Source organism: Catharus ustulatus, chromosome 5, assembly GCF_009819885.2.
Source record: "Catharus ustulatus isolate bCatUst1 chromosome 5, bCatUst1.pri.v2, whole genome shotgun sequence".
Taxonomy (NCBI): Eukaryota; Metazoa; Chordata; class Aves; order Passeriformes; family Turdidae; genus Catharus; species Catharus ustulatus.
The window spans coordinates 76,899,152-76,913,702 of NC_046225.1; the positions used below are offsets into that span (position 1 = coordinate 76,899,152).

Genomic DNA, 14,551 nt, shown 5'->3' on the forward strand with positions numbered 1-14,551 from the left:
ACAAAGTTCTTGGGTTTGGGGGATGAGGGTTGGGTAGAAGGTGGTTGTAATTATTTCAGTGGAATTCATAATAACGGAAGATGGTGCTCTAGAATGAACCTGCTCACACTCACCTATTGGAGGTGTGTTTTGTTTTGTTATGATTTGGTTTGTTGGGGTTTTTTTTCCCTAATGTACTAGAGGACTAAATTTTTTGGAAGCTTGCTAGAGTTAATTGCTTGTTAGAAACATAAGGTCGGTGGCCTCTGTTATGATTTGCCTGGCAATGATTCAAACAGAATCTAGCGAAGTGAAGCAGGGCTTTAATTGTAGCTGATGCTTTTAAATTTAAATGAAGCTTTGTTTCCTAAGGTCATTATGATACCGACTGCAATTTCTTTGCTAAGCAAGTCAGATCCAGAGATGTTTTAGATTCCCCTGAAAAGATTCTCATTTAGGTTACAGGAATGAAAACACATGTCTGTTGAGGGGTTTGCCCCAGGTCACCCGAATTTATTTTTGTTATCTTAGCAGAGCCAATTTCCTTAAGAAAATGTGATTCATGATGGAGAGTTTAATCGGAGGATATATGCAGCTAACCCTCTTCACAAGAGCTGTTCCTGGTTCTCCAGCTCCTGCTCCTGGACCCCCTGGTCACTTAGTGCTCAGGATATTTGAGGGCCCAGGTGATTTCTGTTCCTTCTGCTTGTTTCACTTGCAGGTGTTTCCCAGTCCAGCATGCTGAACCTCCAGCTCTGACCATGGCATGTTCTTTGTTCCAGCTCTGGCTCTGAGATGTTCCAGTTGATGGCTGCTCCAGTTCCTTCCAGGTCTTGCTACATAACTTGTGTCTCTTATGTAGTCTGTGTCTGTGTTCTGTCGTTTGTGTCCATTGTCTTGTGTGTCGCCTTTGTCACATCTCGATGCTTTATCAGCATCATTCCAGGCCATGCTGGCCGGACTCCACTCGTGTACTTTCCTGCATTGGGCTGATTCTGGCATCTTTACCTTTTTGCTCTTAGAGACAGAAAGAAGTACACAAGAGGTTCTCATCCATTTTCCGCCTCAGCTTTGCTAGTGCCTTCTTTTCACGTGCCATTCTCTTGGCCTTCTATAGGGAGTGTGTTAGACCCTCCTTATGTGCCTTCAATAGTTCCCTAGGTTCTGTCTTTTCAAAGAGTATTGGGCTTGAGACTTGATCCTCCAGAGAGTTATCTCCAGTCCTCACTTATCCTGTATGTACCTGCCTTGGCTTATGCTGTAGGTACCTGTACTGGGTGTGCCTGTCTTGGCTTATATTGCACGTACCTTTCTTGTACGTATCTATACCGTATGTACCTATCCTGCACGCACCTTTGTTGTGCCACTGACACTCAGTGCTGCCCCTGCTCTGGCACGTGGTCACGGGTAGGTAGAACAGTTACAAAACTTAATTGTTCATCTCTGTTCTATGGGGTTTGGGGTAGAAAACGTGTGGGGATAACCTCTAGCTGTCAGGGAGCCACTTGCTGACCACCTCCTGTTGTCTCGCAGGTCCCTGAGGTGGGTTCCTATCTCTGCAGTCACCGATGCTACCAATTTTCCTGGAGTCTGCCGTTTGATGTTGAAGAGCAGCAGCTGGAAGATGTGTTGAAACATCCTGTTCGGTGTAGTGTTTCAAGCAGGGCTTGCAGTCAGCATGTCAGCTGAGGAGTGTGTGACAGTGGGAGCGCGTGAGTGTCCGTGTGTGTCTGGGAGAGTTTGTGTCTGTCTGCTGCTGCTCGTGTCTGCCTGTGCGAGTGTGTGTGCTGACTGCTTCTAGCCTTGTGAGTAGGATTTTTGCCTTTCAGGTGTCCTAACTCATTTTTAAAATGAGAATAAAAAGTCCCCAGCCAATGGGTTGGGTTTTTTGCCCTCAGCTGGTTTGTTTTTCCTCGGACCCAGCTGATGAGGTGCCGTTCACCACCAAAGTTTGTTGGTGGACAGTCCCAGTACCGGGGTTTTTGTCAGGCATTGTGGAACCCAAAGAAGAGATTTTGCCCACCACCCCCGTTTCAGAGCAGCAAGGTGGCAAAGCAGAGCAGCCAGCCATGCCTCAGCCAGTGCCCACTGCCTGAGGGGTAAGTGCCTTGGAGCAGTGCGAGTGAGGTGGGCTGAGGATCCATGGAGAGAAGGTTTCAGGCCACCAAAGCCATGGAAATCTGGGATTTGGGGAAGACAGGCTGCTGTGTTGTGACCAGCACAGTGACCAGGGCTGGGTTTGAACATTGCACTGGGTGAAGGGGACAGGGTTCAAGGCATGTGGCAAAGCAGCTCAGAACACTCCTCTGGAGATGATTGATCTGTCCACGTGCCTTGTTCCCTGCCGTGTTCTACAGCATGGATTTTGAGACCTCGGATTATTACGCTGGGGGTGACTTGGGTTGGGTGCCTTTGAAGTGTTGGTGTTGTACCAGCTGCTACCAGTGTGCAGCTGGCTGCAGAGGGAATGTGTTCCTCATATATGCATCCTGTCCTGTCCCAGGATCCAGTCTGGGATAGCCCTAGAAGCCACATGAGAACAATTTGGAGGCTGCTTTTGTAAGGAAGTAATCCACAGTTTGAACTCTTACCAAGTAATTTGGCAAGATCTGCCTTAGTGGGAAAAAGGGGGATCATTGGACTAAAAGCAGGATATGAGGTAATGCAGAATAATTGGAAAGCCTGGTTTCTTCTTTGTTTGGGATAGGATGATGGTTATGGAAAAGGGTTTGCCCCCAGCTCACTGAGTGTTTTGTTTCTTGTTTTAGGGTATGCAACATCTGCTTGAAGCTTCTTATCCCAGTCCCAGTGATTTCCGGGTCCCACTTTTCCCCAGCCCATGATTTCAGCTCTTGGATATCCCACAAGCTTTATTCAACTGCCTGCTCTGCTCCTGCAGCTGGGCCTTTCTCCATCTCTGCCATCGGACTCTTGTGCAGCTTGGAAGGGCAGCATGTGCGTCGTGGCTCCAGCTCTGCAGCCGTTCAGCTCTCATCCTAGAGCCTCCAAGCCCACCCCACGGTGAGTATACCAGCCCAACACTGATTTCCCATCCGGCCCCCATGCCAGCTCCCGAGGCACTAGGCCACCCCAGAGATGTTTCACCTTGGGTGACACAGTCCCTTTCTTAGCATGACAGTTTCCTTGGCGGAGCCACTCACAATGCCAGCACCACTTGGCATTTTCCAGCCACACGCACACTGACTTCTAACTCCAGCCCCTACTGCGGCCCACTTGCCCACCCATACCACAATCAAGTGTGGGTGGCCTTTCAGGCCCTAGCAGTCCTCACTTGCCCTTCTCAGCACTGCCCGTCCCATCCCATGGTAGGCACAAGACGCAGCCCCCAGCATGAACAGCGCAGGCCCTAAGCGACGCCAGCGCACAGGGATCCCCACAGCCTCAACGTCAGCCCTTGCAGCACGTACCCTGCTTGCAGCTCTTTATCCCAGCCCCAGTGATTTCCGGGTCCCCCTTTTCCCCAGCCCATGATTTCAGCTCTTGGTTATCCCACAAGCTTTATTCAACTGCCTGCTCTGCTCCTGCAGCTGGGCCTTTCTCCATCTCTGCCAGCGGACTCTTGTGCAGCTTGGAAGGGCAGCATGTGCGTCGTGGCTCCAGCTCTGCAGCCGTTCAGCTCCTGTCCTAGAGCCTTGAAGCCCACCCCACGGTGAGTATACCAGCCCAACATTGATTCCCCTTCCGGCCCCCATGCCAGCTCCCGAGGCACTAGGCCACCCCACAGATGTTTCACCTTGGGTGACACAGTCCCTTTCTTAGCATGACAATTTGCTTGGCGGAGCCACTCACAATGCCAGCACCACTTGGCATTTTCCAGCCACACTCACACTGACTTCTAGCTCCAGCCCCTACTGCGGCCCACTTGCCCACCCATACCACAATCAAGTGTGGGTGGCCTTTCAGGCCCTAGCAGTCCTCACTTGCCCTTCTCAGCACTGCCCGTCCCATCCCATGGTAAGGCACAAGACGCAGCCCCCAGCATGAACAGCGCAGGCCCTAAGCGACGCCAGCGCACAGGGATCCCCACAGGCCCAACGTCAGCCCTTGCAGCGTCTACCCTGCTTGCAGCTCTTTATCCCAGTCCCAGTGATTTCCGGGTCCCCCTTTTCCCCAGCCCGTGATTTCAGGTCTTGCTCAGCCCACAAGCTTTATTCAACTGCCTGCTCTGCTCCTGCAGCTGGGCCTTTCTCCATCTCTGCCAGTGGACTCTTGTGCAGCTTGGAAGGGCAGCATGTGCGTCGTGGCTCCAGCTCTGCAGCCGTTCAGCTCCTGTCCTAGAGCCTTGAAGCCCACCCCACGGTGAGTATACCAGCCCCAGAGCGATTCCCCTTCCGGCCCCCATGCCAGCTCCCGAGGCACTAGGCCACCCCACAGATGTTTCACCTTGGGTGACACAGTCCCTTTCTTAGCATGACAATTTCCTTGGCGGAGCCACTCACAATGCCAGCACCACTTGGCATTTTCCAGCCGCACTCACACTGACTTCTAGCTCCAGCCCCTACTGCGGCCCACTTGCCCACCCATACCACAATCAAGTGTGGGTGGCCTTTCAGGCCCTAGCAGTCCTCACTTGCCCTTCTCAGCACTGCCCGTCCCATCCCATGGTAGGCACAAGACGCAGCCCCCAGCATGAACAGCGCAGGCCCTAAGCGACGGCAGCGCACAGGGATCCCCACAGGCCCAACGTCAGCCCTTGCAGCGTCTACCCTGCTTGCAGCTCTTTATCCCAGCCCCAGTGATTTCCGGGTCCCCCTTTTCCCCAGCCCGTGATTTCAGCTCTTGCTCAGCCCACAAGCTTTATTCAACTGCCTGCTCTGCTCCTGCAGCTGGGCCTTTCTCCATCTCTGCCAGCGGACTCTTGTGCAGCTTGGAAGGGCAGCGTGTGCGTCGTGGCTCCAGCTCTGCAGCCGTTCAGCTCCTGTCCTAGAGCCTCCAAGCCCACCCCACGGTGAGTATACCAGCCCCACAGTGATTTCCCATCCGGCCCCCATGCCAGCTCCCGAGGCACTAGGCCACCCCACAGATGTTTCACCTTGGGTGACACAGTCCCTTTCTTAGCATGACAGTTTGCTTGGCGGAGCCACTCACAATGCCAGCACCACTTGGCATTTTCCAGCCGCATGCAGACTGACTTCTAGCTCCTGCCCCTACTGCGGCCCACTTGCCCACCCATACCACATGCAAGTGTGGGTGGCCTTTCAGGCCCTAGCAGTCCTCACTTGCCCTTCTCAGCACTGCCCGTCCCATCCCATGGTAGGCACAAGACGCAGCCCCCAGCATGAACAGCGCAGGCCCTAAGTGACGCCAGCGCACAGGGATCCCCACAGGCCCAACGTCAGCCCTTGCAGCGTCTACCCTGCTTGCAGCTCTTTATCCCAGTCCCAGTGATTTCCGGGTCCCCCTTTTCCCCAGCCCGTGATTTCAGCTCTTGGTTATCCCACAAGCTTTATTCAACTGCCTGCTCTGCTCCTGCAGCTGGGCCTTTCTCCATCTCTGCCAGTGGACTCTTGTGCAGCTTGGAAGGGCAGCATGTGCGTCGTGGCTCCAGCTCTGCAGCCGTTCAGCTCCTGTCCTAGAGCCTTGAAGCCCACCCCACGGTGAGTATACCAGCCCCAGAGCGATTGCCCCTCCGGCCCCCATGCCAGCTCCCGAGGCACTAGGCCACCCCACAGATGTTTCACCTTGGGTGACACAGTCCCTTTCTTAGCATGACAGTTTGCTTGGCGGAGCCACTCACAATGCCAGCACCACTTGGCATTTTCCAGCCGCACGCACACTGACTTCTAGCTCCAGCCCCTACTGCGGCCCACTTGCCCACCCATACCACAATCAAGTGTGGGTGGCCTTTCAGGCCCTAGCAGTCCTCACTTGCCCTTCTCAGCACTGCCCGTCCCATCCCATGGTAGGCACAAGACGCAGCCCCCAGCATGAACAGCGCAGGCCCTAAGCGACGCCAGCGCACAGGGATCCCCACAGCCCCAACGTCAGCCCTTGCAGCGTCTACCCTGCTTGCAGCTCTTTATCCCAGCCCCAGTGATTTCACGGTCCCCCTTTTCCCCAGCCCGTGATTTCAGCTCTTGGTTATCCCACAAGCTTTATTCAACTGCCTGCTCTGCTCCTGCAGCTGGGCCTTTCTCCATCTCTGCCAGCGGACTCTTGTGCAGCTTGGAAGGGCAGCATGTGCGTCGTGGCTCCAGCTCTGCAGCCGTTCAGCTCTCATCCTAGAGCCTTCAAGCCCACCCCACGGTGAGTATACCAGCCCCAGAGCTGATTCCCCTCCGGCCCCCATGCCAGCTCCCGAGGCACTAGGCCACCCCACAGATGTTTCACCTTGGGTGACACAGTCCCTTTCTTAGCATGACAGTTTGCTTGGCGGAGCCACTCACAATGCCAGCACCACTTGGCATTTTCCAGCCGCACGCAGACTGACTTCTAGCTCCTGCCCCTACTGCGGCCCACTTGCCCACCCATACCACAATCAAGTGTGGGTGGCCTTTCAGGCCCTAGCAGTCCTCACTTGCCCTTCTCAGCACTGCCCGTCCCATCCCATGGTAGGCACAAGACGCAGCCCCCAGCATGAACAGCGCAGGCCCTAAGCGACGCCAGCGCACAGGGATCCCCACAGGCCCAACGTCAGCCCTTGCAGCATCTACCCTGCTTGCAGCTCTTTATCCCAGCCCCAGTGATATCACGGTCCCCCTTTTACCCAGCCCGTGATTTCAGGTCTTGCTCAGCCCACAAGCTTTATTCAACTGCCTGCTCTGCTCCTGCAGCTGGGCCTTTCTCCATCTCTGCCATCGGACTCTTGTGTAGCTTGGAAGGGCAGCATGTGCGTCGTGGCTCCAGCTCTGCAGCCGTTCAGCTCCTGTCCTAGAGCCTCGAAGCCCACCCCACGGTGAGTATACCAGCCCCAGAGCGATTGCCCCTCCGGCCCCCATGCCAGCTCCCGAGGCACTAGGCCACCCCACAGATGTTTCACCTTGGGTGACACAGTCCCTTTCTTAGCATGACAGTTTGCTTGGCGGAGCCACTCACAATGCCAGCACCACTTGGCATTTTCCAGCCACACGCACACTGATATCAGCCCCTACTGCGGCCCACTTGCCCACCCATACCACAATCAAGTGTGGGTGGCCTTTCAGGCCCTAGCAGTCCTCACTTGCCCTTCTCAGCACTGCCCGTCCAATCCCATGGTAGGCACAAGACGCAGCCCCCAGCATGAACAGCGCAGGCCCTAAGCGACGCCAGCGCACAGGGATCCCCACAGCCCCAAGGTCAGCCCTTGCAGCGTCTACCCTGCTTGCAGCTCTTTATCCCAGTCCCCAGTGATTTCACGGTCCCCCTTTTCCCCAGCCCGTGATTTCAGCTCTTGTTAGTCCCACAAGCTTTATTCAACTGCCTGCTCTGCTCCTGCAGCTGGGCCTTTCTCCATCTCTGCCAGTCGGACTCTTGTGCAGCTTGGAAGGGCAGCAGTGTGCGTCGTGGCTCCAGCTCTGCAGCCGTTCAGCTCCTGTCCTAGAGCCTCGAAGCCCACCCCACGGTGAGTATACCAGCCCCACAGTGATTTCCCCTCCGGCCCCCATGCCAGCTCCCGAGGCACTAGGCCACCCCACAGATGTTTCACCTTGGGTGACACAGTCCCTTTCTTAGCATGACAGTTTGCTTGGCGGAGCCACTCACAATGCCAGCACCACTTTGCATTTTCCAGCCACACGCACACTGACTTCTAAGCTCCAGCCCCTACTGCGGCCCACTTGCCCACCCATACCACAATCAAGTGTGGGTGGCCTTTCAGGCCCTAGCAGTCCTCACTTGCCCCTCTCAGCACTGCCCGTCCCATCCCATGGTAGGCACAAGACGCAGCCCCCAGCATGAACAGCGCAGGCCCTAAGCGACGCCAGCGCACAGGGATCCCCACAGGCCCAGCGTCAGCCCTTGCAGCGTCTACCCTGCTTGCAGCTCTTTATCCCAGTCCCAGTGATTTCACGGTCCCCCTTTTCCCCAGCCCGTGATTTCAGCTCTTGTTTGTCCCACAAGCTTTATTCAACTGCCTGCTCTGCTCCTGCAGCTGGGCCTTTCTCCATCTCTGCCATCGGACTCTTGTGTAGCTTGGAAGGGCAGCGTGTGCGTCGTGGCTCCAGCTCTGCAGCCGTTCAGCTCCTGTCCTAGAGCCTCCAAGCCCACCCCACGGTGAGTATACCAGCCCCAGAGCGATTCCCCCTCCCGCCCCCATGCCAGCTCCCGAGGCACTAGGCCACTCCACAGATGTTTCACCTTGGGTGACACAGTCCCTTTCTTAGCATGACAGTTTGCTTGGCGGAGCCACTCACAATGCCAGCACCACTTGGCATTTTCCAGCCACACGCACACTGACTTCTAACTCCAGCCCCTACTGCGGCCCACTTGCCCACCCATACCACATGCAAGTGTGGGTGGCCTTTCAGGCCCTAGCAGTCCTCACTTGCCCTTCTCAGCACTGCCCGTCCCATCCCATGGTAGGCACAAGACGCAGCCCCCAGCATGAACAGCGCAGGCCCTAAGCGACGCCAGCGCACAGGGATCCCCACAGCCTCAAGGTCAGCCCTTGCAGCGTCTACCCTGCTTGCAGCTCTTTATCCCAGTCCCAGTGATTTCACGGTCCCCCTTTTCCCCAGCCCGTGATTTCAGCTCTTGTTTGTCCCACAAGCTTTATTCAACTGCCTGCTCTGCTCCTGCAGCTGGGCCTTTCTCCATCTCTGCCATCGGACTCTTGTGCAGCTTGGAAGGGCAGCATGTGCGTCGTGGCTCCAGCTCTGCAGCCGTTCAGCTCCTGTCCTAGAGCCTTGAAGCCCACCCCACGGTGAGTATACCAGCCCCACAGTGATTCTCCCTCCGGCCCCCATGCCAGCTCCCGAGGCACTAGGCCACTCCACAGATGTTTCACCTTGGGTGACACAGTCCCTTTCTTAGCATGACAGTTTGCTTGGCGGAGCCACTCACAATGCCAGCACCACTTGGCATTTTCCAGCCACACGCACACTGACTTCTAACTCCAGCCCCTACTGCGGCCCACTTGCCCACCCATACCACAATCAAGTGTGGGTGGCCTTTCAGGCCCTAGCAGTCCTCACTTGCCCTTCTCAGCACTGCCCGTCCCATCCCATGGTAGGCACAAGACGCAGCCCCCAGCATGAACAGCGCAGGCCCTAAGCGACGCCAGCGCACAGGGATCCCCACAGGCCCCAAGCGTCAGCCCTTGCAGCGTCTACCCTGCTTGCAGCTCTTTATCCCAGTCCCCAGTGATTTCACGGTCCCCCTTTTCCCCAGCCCGTGATTTCAGCTCTTGTTAGTCCCACAAGCTTTATTCAACTGCCTGCTCTGCTCCTGCAGCTGGGCCTTTCTCCATCTCTGCCAGTGGATTCTTGTGCAGCTTGGAAGGGCAGCGTGTGCGTCGTGGCTCCAGCTCTGCTGCAGTTCAGCTCCTGTCTTAGAGCCTCGACGCCCACCCCACGGTGAGTATACCAGCCCCACAGTGATTCTCCCTCCGGCCCCCATGCCAGCTCCCGAGGCACTAGGCCACCCCACAGATGTTTCACCTTGGGTGACACAGTCCCTTTCTTAGCATGACAGTTTGCTTGGCGGAGCCACTCACAATGCCAGCACCACTTGGCATTTTCCAGCCGCACGCACACTGACTTCTAACTCCAGCCCCTACTGCGGCCCACTTGCCCACCCATACCACAATCAAGTGTGGGTGGCCTTTCAGGCCCTAGCAGTCCTCACTTGCCCTTCTCAGCACTGCCCGTCCAATCCCATGGTAGGCACAAGACGCAGCCCCCAGCATGAACAGCGCAGGCCCTAAGCGACGCCAGCGCACAGGGATCCCCACAGGCCCAACGTCAGCCCTTGCAGCGTCTACCCTGCTTGCAGCTCTTTATCCCAGTCCCAGTGATTTCCAGGTCCCCCTTTTCCCCAGCCCGTGATTTCAGCTCTTGTTTGTCCCACAAGCTTTATTCAACTGCCTGCTCTGCTCCTGCAGCTGGGCCTTTCTCCATCTCTGCCAGCGGACTCTTGTGCAGCTTGGAAGGGCAGCATGTGCGTCGTGGCTCCAGCTCTGCAGCCGTTCAGCTCTCATCCTAGAGCCTCCAAGCCCACCCCACGGTGAGTATACCAGCCCCACAGTGATTTCCCATCCGGCCCCCATGCCAGCTCCCGAGGCACTAGGCCACCCCACAGATGTTTCACCTTGGGTGACACAGTCCCTTTCTTAGCATGACAGTTTGCTTGGCGGAGCCACTCACAATGCCAGCACCACTTTGCATTTTCCAGCCGCACGCACACTGACTTCTAGCTCCAGCCCCTACTGCGGCCCACTTGCCCACCCATACCACAATCAAGTGTGGGTGGCCTTTCAGGCCCTAGCAGTCCTCACTTGCCCTTCTCAGCACTGCCCGTCCAATCCCATGGTAGGCACAAGACGCAGCCCCCAGCATGAACAGCGCAGGCCCTAAGCGACGCCAGCGCACAGGGATCCCCACAGGCCCAACGTCAGCCCTTGCAGCGTCTACCCTGCTTGCAGCTCTTTATCCCAGCCCCAGTGATTTCCGGGTCCCCCTTTTACCCAGCCTGTGATTACAGGTCTTGCTCAGCCCACAAGCTTTATTCAACTGCCTGCTCTGCTCCTGCAGCTGGGCCTTTCTCCATCTCTGCCATCGGACTCTTGTGTAGCTTGGAAGGGCAGCATGTGCGTCGTGGCTCCAGCTCTGCAGCCGTTCAGCTCCTGTCCTAGAGCCTTGAAGCCCACCCCACGGTGAGTATACCAGCCCCAGAGCGATTCCCCCTCCCGCCCCCATGCCAGCTCCCGAGGCACTAGGCCACCCCACAGATGTTTCACCTTGGGTGACACAGTCCCTTTCTTAGCATGACAGTTTGCTTGGCGGAGCCACTCACAATGCCAGCACCAGTTTGCATTTTCCAGCCACACGCACACTGACTTCTAGCTCCTGCCCCTACTGCGGCCCACTTGCCCACCCATACCACAATCAAGTGTGGGTGGCCTTTCAGGCCCTAGCAGTCCTCACTTGCCCTTCTCAGCACTGCCCGTCCCATCCCATGGTAGGCACAAGACGCAGCCCCCAGCATGAACAGCGCAGGCCCTAAGCGACGCCAGCGCACAGGGATCCCCACAGGCCCAACGTCAGCCCTTGCAGCGTCTACCCTGCTTGCAGCTCTTTATCCCAGTCCCAGTGATTTCACGGTCCCCCTTTTCCCCAGCCCGTGATTTCAGCTCTTGTTGTCCCACAAGCTTTATTCAACTGCCTGCTCTGCTCCTGCAGCTGGGCCTTTCTCCATCTCTGCCAGTGGACTCTTGTGCAGCTTGGAAGGGCAGCGTGTGCGTCGTGGCTCCAGCTCTGCAGCTGTTCAGCTCTCATCCTAGAGCCTTCAAGCCCACCCCACGGTGAGTATACCAGCCCCACAGTGATTTCCCATCCGGCCCCCATGCCAGCTCCCGAGGCACTAGGCCACCCCACAGATGTTTCACCTTGGGTGACACAGTCCCTTTCTTAGCATGACAGTTTGCTTGGCGGAGCCACTCACAATGCCAGCACCACTTGGCATTTTCCAGCCACACGCACACTGACTTCTAGCTCCAGCCCCTACTGCGGCCCACTTGCCCACCCATACCACAATCAAGTGTGGGTGGCCTTTCAGGCCCTAGCAGTCCTCACTTGCCCTTCTCAGCACTGCCCGTCCCATCCCATGGTAGGCACAAGACGCAGCCCCCAGCATGAACAGCGCAGGCCCTAAGCGACGCCAGCGCACAGGGATCCCCACAGGCCCAACGTCAGCCCTTGCAGCGTCTACCCTGCTTGCAGCTCTTTATCCCAGCCCCAGTGATTTCACGGTCCCCCTTTTCCCCAGCCCGTGATTTCAGCTCTTGTTTGTCCCACAAGCTTTATTCAACTGCCTGCTCTGCTCCTGCAGCTGGGCCTTTCTCCATCTCTGCCAGTGGACTCTTGTGCAGCTTGGAAGGGCAGCGTGTGCGTCGTGGCTCCAGCTCTGCTGCAGTTCAGCTCCTGTCTTAGAGCCTCGAAGCCCACCCCACGGTGAGTATACCAGCCCCACAGTGATTTCCCCTCCGGCCCCCATGCCAGCTCCCGAGGCACTAGGCCACCCCACAGATGTTTCACCTTGGGTGACACAGTCCCTTTTTTGGCATGACAGTTTCCTTGGCGGAGCCACTCACAATGCCAGCACCACTTGGCATTTTCCAGCCACACGCACACTGACTTCTAACTCCAGCCCCTACTGCGGCCCACTTGCCCACCCATACCACAATCAAGTGTGGGTGGCCTTTCAGGCCCTAGCAGTCCTCACTTGCCCTTCTCAGCACTGCCCGTCCCATCCCATGGTAGGCACAAGACGCAGCCCCCAGCATGAACAGCGCAGGCCCTAAGCGACGCCAGCGCACAGGGATCCCCACAGGCCCAACGTCAGCCCTTGCAGCGTCTACCCTGCTTGCAGCTCTTTATCCCAGCCCCAGTGATTTCCGGGACCCCCTTTTACCCAGCCCGTGATTTCAGCTCTTGTTTATCCCACAAGCTTTATTCAACTGCCTGCTCTTCATTGTGCCTTCTGGATCGATGTCTTGTTAGCCGTGCCAAATAATTCTCCTTCTCTGTGCAGGATCTTTGTTTGACTTCTGTCTGTGGTTTGAGCTTGCCGTGTGAACCCATGTTTTTAGTTCCCACTTGATAATCCTTACTTTACTACACACCCTAGATTCCCTATACCATCCCTTCATGTTTTCATCTCCAGCCACACATTTCACCTCTCAGCTCCATGTTCGCTATCCCATCCCCAAAGCAGTTGGTTCTCAATCCCTACCTATCTCTTGTCTTCTCCAGCTCTGCTTGCTCAGCTCCAACTCCTCAGCTTCTCACTGCCAGCAGCTAAAATCTGTTCGTGCTTCTCCCTGCTGCCCGGCGCTGTTGGTAAGGTCAGACATCAGTGATTGTCATCACTTCACCATCTCTAGAGTGGGGTCACGTGCCCTAAGGGGATCCCAATTCTGGGGACACTTGAGGCCTGATGCCCTGCAGTTCCCTCCCCACCCTCCCCCCAGCCCCCTGCCAGGTGTCAGCCCAGCAATGGCCCAAAGGCCCCCCCTTTACCTCCCCCTGGTAGGCCGTGTTTGAGTGCCAGGTTTAGAATCTTTACTGAATTAAAACCAGATAACCAGTAAAAAATAGCCTAGTAAAAAAAATAAGACCAAAATAATGAAGTAGTTTAATAAAGAAGAAAGCTGTGATCATGGCAAATAACATAAAGTAACAGAAATTCAAAAAGGCAGGTTTATCCTCAGTGTTTGAAACATTCCTTTATACCCAGAAGCCCCACAACACACGCTTCCCGGCCCTCAGTAACAGCAGCTGGTCGCCCTGCGCCGCTCCAGGAGTCCCGCTCGAGGCAGCGCCGGCCCGGCCAATCCCAGCCCGCCCCTTCCCGCCGCGCTCGGCTCCGCGAACCCCACAGTCCCCTCAAGCCCCGCTGCCGTGATGGCGCCTGCTGCCTGCCGTCCTCCCGTTTCCCTGGCACAACTCCTCGCCCTGCCCTTCCCATGCCCCAACAGCACCTGCCCCCAGTAACAGCAGCTGGTCGCCCTGCGCCGCTCCGCGACTCCCACGGGTCACCCAAGCCGTGAAGGGCACGGCGTAAAGAACTGGGCACCGCCGGCCCCGGCAGACGCGGGAGCCGCGTCCTTCCTCACCAGCGATCTCCATACGAGCATCCGCGCAAGTCCCGTCCTGGCCCTGCGGCGCTCCTGGGATGGCGCTGCTCGCCGCCGCCGCCGCCGCCTCCGCCTCCTCGCCGCCTTCGCCGCGCCTTCGCCGCCGTCGAACTGCTGGACGCCCGCTGGACGCCCGCAATTTATGCCCCAGCGCCGGCCAGCCCAGCCAATCACAGCTCGAGGCAGCGCCGGCCCGGCCAATCGCAGCCCGCCCTTTTCCCGCCGCGCTCGGCTCCGCGACCCCCGCAGTCCCCTCAAGCCCCGCTGCCGTGGTTGCGCTCGCTGCCTGCCGTCCTCCCGTTTCCCTGGCACAACTCCCGCCCGCCCTTCCCAAGCCCCAACAGTACCTGCCGAGGCTGCGGTAGCGGGGACAAGGCTCCGCCCTCTCCCAAAGCGGCGGCGGCGCCGGCTGGAGCAGCGCCTGCGGCGAACGCGGGCCTGGGTGCCGGGACTGAGTGGGCTGAGCTGGGCGGGGGCCGCGCCCGGATTGACAGGGCGGCTGTGATTGGACAGGGCGGAGAAAGGCGGGCCGGGATTGGCGGGGTTTGGATGCTGCGGGCCCGCGGCGGCGCGGGGCGCTCAGCCGAGCGGAGCCGGGGCTGCTCGCAGGGTCCGCGGCTGCGCTGGGTCCCGCTGGGTCCCGCTCCCGAGACCCCCCTCCCCTTTCTCCCACTCTTTCTCGTGCCCAGGTCCCGGCTAAAAGGCCACCGGAGCCCCCTCTCGGCACTCGGGGCAGGGGCAGCTGGGGAAAGGTGCGGAAGGGCAGGCTTCAAAGTACTG

The 14,551-nt window shown here is 57.5% G+C and overlaps 2 long non-coding RNA genes across 16 annotated transcripts; both read left to right on the forward strand.

The window, feature by feature from the left end:
• Positions 1–671: 671 nt before the first annotated feature.
• On the forward strand, positions 672–3,566 carry LOC116996697. Of its 5 annotated transcripts, XR_004418002.1 has the most exons (4): positions 672–809; positions 1,513–2,078; positions 2,483–2,638; positions 2,748–2,828. It is a non-coding gene; the product is annotated as an uncharacterized LOC116996697 (long non-coding RNA). The 5 variants fall into 5 exon arrangements; XR_004418005.1 differs by lacking the exons at positions 2,483–2,638; positions 2,748–2,828 and adding an exon at positions 3,528–3,566; XR_004418004.1 differs by lacking the exons at positions 2,483–2,638; positions 2,748–2,828 and adding an exon at positions 2,879–2,907.
• Positions 3,567–3,609: 43 nt separating this feature from the next.
• LOC116996696 lies at positions 3,610–13,330 on the forward strand. 11 transcript variants are annotated; one of them, XR_004417993.2, is made up of 7 exons: positions 3,610–3,649; positions 4,827–4,948; positions 6,774–6,895; positions 8,069–8,190; positions 9,370–9,491; positions 11,316–11,437; positions 12,888–13,330. It is a non-coding gene; the product is annotated as an uncharacterized LOC116996696 (long non-coding RNA). The 11 variants fall into 11 exon arrangements; XR_004417996.2 differs by lacking the exon at positions 9,370–9,491; XR_004417994.1 differs by lacking the exons at positions 11,316–11,437; positions 12,888–13,330 and adding an exon at positions 10,019–10,054.
• The last annotated feature ends 1,221 nt before the right edge of the window (positions 13,331–14,551 follow it).